This window comes from Notechis scutatus, chromosome 1 (genome assembly GCF_049901735.1).
Source record: "Notechis scutatus isolate UNSWTSFEM ecotype Mainland chromosome 1, rNotScu1.2, whole genome shotgun sequence".
Taxonomy (NCBI): Eukaryota; Metazoa; Chordata; class Lepidosauria; order Squamata; family Elapidae; genus Notechis; species Notechis scutatus.
Window position 1 is genome coordinate 990,717 of NC_142009.1, and position 5,384 is coordinate 996,100.

The window sequence follows — 5,384 nt, forward strand, 5'->3', positions numbered from 1 at the left end:
GGAGGGAGGAGAGCGAGTGCCCAGGCTGCAGCCTCCTCCCACAGCGGGGTGGGGGGATGTACTGCTGAGCACTGTCAGCCCCCCAACAACAACAGGAGCAGCAGCTGTTGCTCAGACTCTCAGGGAAAGGTTTGGGTAAGGAACAAGTTGGAGGTTCACCCTTCCGCAGAATTCACAGGCAATTCCCCTCCCCCCCAGGGGATCATGTCTGCAACTAAAAATATCACCTGTGCTTCTCATGGAGGGGGGAGCAGGGCAGGGGAAGTGCAAAATTGATCATGGATGGTTGAAAAGCAAAGGAGGAGAAGCCAGCTCCCATCTTTTCCTGGCCAGTTGCCAAGCAGGCCCTGGGAAAGATAGGCCATAAACAACATCCTTAGGGTGGGTGGGGCAGGATGGAGGAGAAGCAGAGATGGGATGGAAGCCATATGGAAAGAGGGGGGGGGGAGCAAGGGTGGAAATCAGGGCTGGTTCCAGAATCAGAAGTGGATCCAGAACTCCCCCGGGGGCAGGATCACCAAGGGGAGATCTGGGGCTTCTCTCCCTCCCTCCTTGCCTCCCCCCACCCCCCACCCCGCACAAGTGTGCACATGCACATTCCCTGGCTCAGTGAGGAGACAGTGAGTCACAGCAATTACATTCAGTCCAAGACAGAGTCAGTCCTGCACGGCATCCTCCACTCAGTGGATGGGTTTCCCCAAGCAAAGAGCCAGAGCAAGGAGGCCTGGGACTGGGCAGGCCTTTCCCTCCAGGCCCACTCCCCAGCCCTGCACAGCATAGATACAGCAGGTCAAATATAGGTGCTGATGCCCACCTGACCCATTAACAGACTTTCCTGGCACTTTGGCACTGCTGCCTCAGCGGGGGACCCACTGGGCTGTTCTCCACCCCAGGTGGGGGGGGCTTTTAACCAAGGAGGGGAGCTGCTCTCCCCACCCCCACCCCCCACCTCCAAGAGAGTCGGTTGGCTCACTCAGGCTCAGTGGGCACCTCCCCCATCCTCCTGTCTCTTCTCAAGCGCTGAGGAAACTGAAGACAAAAATGACTTTCCAAAATGATGGAAATTATCTGGAAGAGGGAGGGGCTGCCATCAAGCTGGAGGGGGGAGAGACCCTGCAGGAGAGGCTGGAAAGAAGGGGGGAGGGGAGGGCCACTGACCACCTCTCTCTAGTGCTCCCTGAGCAAAAGCAGTTCAACAGGTGCAACAGGTGCAACAGGTGTAGGGGTTTTGTATATTGTGCAGGTAGACCTGGAATTTTAATTTTTAAAGCCAATTTTAATATTTTTAATTGTTTTACATGCTATTTTTGGCTCCCTATTTTAAGCTGCCCGGAGTCCCTTGCTAGAGAGAGAGAATATCCAGTTCAATTGTTAGACAGATAAGGTGCCCCCGTTTTCAAGTCCTAGCAACCCCATGGATAGGTTTCCTCCATGGGGACCTATCCTTACTCTGGCACTTCAGCTCTTCTGATAGGGCCCTCTCAACCTCGTAACTGAGAGGCTCCTCCACCCGTCCACCATCTGTGGGTCCTCTTCTCCTCTCTAGTTGCACCCCACATCAGACACCCCCTGAGAGCGCCGGGTCCTCACATCATGTCTCCCAGGTAGGATGTACATCTGTGGGGAAAGCTTAATGCCGTGAAAGTGAATTTTGTATCAAGATTGTTATGTACTTTGACAGCAATGCCTCTTTTGGTCACACTTAAATATTTAAACTATTAAAACATTAATAGTTTCAGTTCTGTGAAAAGGACAAATATAGAGGATCTCCTAGTTAAAACTGATGACTGTAGTTTCAATTTTCTTGATTTTAGACAATTGGGCTTTTATAAGATAGTGACACCTAATAGTATTGTTTTATTTGACATTTGCTTTCATTTGTTGCATTTTTAGAGCTGTCCATCTTACATACAAGACTCTAGGTAGATGTGAACATGGCTCAGCTTGAGAAGTATTTTAGGGTCTCGGCAGTTCTTATTTCTAACTATAGTAGTAAATCATTTTCTTTCCCAGCATTAAAGGCAGTTACATGTCTGGGCCACATTGGGCAAAATATTTAAATCTGACTTTTTGTCTCATGAGACATGAATCTTTTAGTATTCTTTTTAAAAACAGCTGGCAATGAACTTCGGGAAATATGAGCTCATAATGGGCTGGCTTCCCTTACACAAGAGTTAAGTAGTGATACTTTTAAAACTTATGAATTATTATCAATACATATAATTAATGGAGAAAGGTAGAATGGCTGTATATAAAATAAGAACGCCTGTTAAGCACATTGATAATAGTCTAGATCAGTGTCGCCGACCAGTGGGCCGGGGACCACTGGTGGTCAGCCAGCAAATTTTGGTGGTCCGCAGAGAAACATCGCCCCCAAAGCAATTAATCCAGGCTGTGCAGGAACACAAGGCTGTGCCGCCCACATGACCCGTGGGAGCACAAGGCTTGTGTCGTTTGCATTGTGAACAATACGAGGTAGTGGGGGGGGGGAGGACGGGGGGGGGGGAACTCACTGGCCTGGCCACTGGGTTGCTTCTTCTTCTTTTTTTTTAATAAAGTTTTATTTGGGTTTTCACACACACAAAATACAAGTAAAACATCTTTTTTGAAAATAGCATGGTCCCGGGTTGAACTTCTTTATACAGACACAAACTCAATTTCATGCTCATTTTTGTGTTCTATTCCATATCTTATACTATTCTACATTTTCTATATAGATTTTCCCCTCTTTTAATTTTTTCAATTTTATTTTGATTATCTCATCTCAATTCAAATCATTATATTTATACTTTTGTCTATTCTGTTTCAATTTCATATTATCTTTTCTCATTAAACAAATTTTCTCCTGTAGTTACTAATTGGAGTATGACACCTTTATATCTTTTAATTATATCCATTCAACTCTTATTTAAACTTCAATATATACCTTAAGGTTATGACCTTCAATATAATACATAATACATAACTTCCAATCGAATTCTGCTTGGTACATTCTTATAATACACACTATATTCTTTTTTAAAAAGGATTATAAACATATGTAATTGTTGTGACTCCGGGATTTGAATCTGGTCCATCAGCAGATGTGAGCTCGAGTGAAGAAGATCTGGCACTGAGATTCGAACCTGCATTATTAAGTGATTTTGAAGGTAGCCAGGATGAGGAGGTGGACTTAGCTATGAGAGACGAACCTAATGTATTGAAGGTGTCGGAGTCCTCTCCCTCCCTCGAATCTCCCTCTCTGATTACACAGCAGCCGGTAACAGATAATCAGGAAAACGTGCGAGAGGTTTTGAGTGAGGAGGAGGACTTTGAGGGATCTTGGCTTGACGTGAGAAATAGACGGAGATTGAGACGTCAATCTCAATTGGGAAAGAAGCGTCAAGCCAGTGATTAATTAATGAGACTAACACACCCCCTTAGGGGATAAAAGGAAACGGATTGGCTTGAGAAATTTGCCAGAAGCAAAGTGTATTGTTAGAGCGAAAGTACTGTGAAGATTCTCTGAGGCATTGTGATTTATAGGCACTTCAGGATTGCCAAACAGATTTCAGAACTACTGCTGAGGACTGGAAAAACCTCAGCAGTTATCTTTGTTGGGGTTTGTTTTTGGTTGCTTATATTTTTGGAACTTTAGAATTTTGATTGCTCACCTGTGGATACAGGTGAGACATAACATGTAATTATAAACCCTCATTCCATTCCAATTCAGTTCTATCATTAATAATCATTAAAGTCTTAACATCTTTAACATTTCTTTTCACTTAAATATGATACTTCCTTAAAGACACATATAATCTCCATAATTAATTTTTCCCTTATTTCTCTTCACATATGTTTTGTAAATCATTAAATATTCATTTTGTTACATTTATTTATTGACAAGCATTCTTCTAAGTTACGATAACTATTTTATCAAACATTTTAATCATACATTGTTTCATATTTTTTGAAATTATTTCTATTTCTAATATAACAATACTATCTTATGTACCTTTGCAGAATCCCTTTTTCCATGATTTTCACCCATTATCTCTAAATAGGCCCTGTTTCTCTATATTTTGTTTCTGTCCTTTATAACTTCTTTTCCTTTCTTTCTTCCCTCTCTTCTTCTCCCTCCCCTTTTTACCCCCTTGTCTCTCTACTTCTAATTCTCTCTTCTGCATTTCCCTCTTCTGTTGCTTTCTGATTTTATACTTATTTTTCACTCTATTCTTTTTTTGGGTTGTTTTTTCCAATCTTAAACTTTCCATTCTCTTTCCCCCCTTTCCTTTTTTTCCCCCACCTAAGATTACTTGTTCATTAAAGATGGCTTCTTCTTTGTCCCAATCTTGTTCTGCAGGCATTTCTTGTTGTTTCTCATAGTTCCAAATCTCCATTTCTAAGAACTGAAATATGAAGCCAAAAGAACCTCTCCCTTCTTGTGCATCTTCTTTGTACTTTTTAAGTTCCATTTTCAGTTCTTCTAAAAGTGGAGCCATTTTAAACAGTTTTAAACAACCACCCGATTGATTTTAGTCATTCAAATGCAATAACCAAGAATCCAGAGATCACCAAGTAATCCAAATAGTCCCAAGCTGTTTCTTCTTATTTCTTTTTTCACTTTCTCTTCCTGGGGTTTTATTATTTTGTTGCAATGTTTCAGTTAAGATGTATCTTTTGAAAGTCTTGTTGAGATTTTGCTGTAAGTTCTTTTTAATTCCAGGCAGTCTCCTCCCTTCCAGATCCTGTCCTTTTATTCTTTTTCTCTCCTTTCCTGTTTTCAAAAGCTTTTAATTATCCAAAAATCTTTATTATCCCTTTGACTATTTTCAGCATTAAATGCCTATTAATGTCAAAGTGGATTTTTTTCCAATTTCTTGCTTAAGTCTCTTAGCTGTCAGTATAGGAAGAGGAGGAAAAAAAACAAATCCTTTCCTTTTTCTCTCTCCTTTGCAGCTTAGAAATCTTCTTAGGGAACAATGTTATTGTTTTCTTTTAATAGTTTCAATTCCAGGGTACCTCATTTGTTGCTTTTGCTGTTTGACCCGGTCAACCAAAACTTTCTCTTCTTATCTTCCTCCTGCACATTCTTTTCCGGTCGAGTTCTTCTTTGTGGTGGCCATTTCTGACCACTGCTACAACCGCCTTCGGGAAAGGGAGTAATGGCCAGCTGGGGAGGAGAGATGCCGCTCTCCTCAACCCTGCAGGCAGTCTCCCCCTTCTTCACCACCTCTATGGGGTGGCTTAGGCCCGAAACCAGCCGGCTCGGGGCACTCCAGCGGCGAGCACGGATTGAAACTGCGCAGAGATGCGGTTTCTATCTGTCACCGAAGAAGCTCAAACCGGAAGTCCCAGGGGCTGCTTCTTTCCGCTTCTTTCTTCTTCTGCTTTTGGCTGCACAC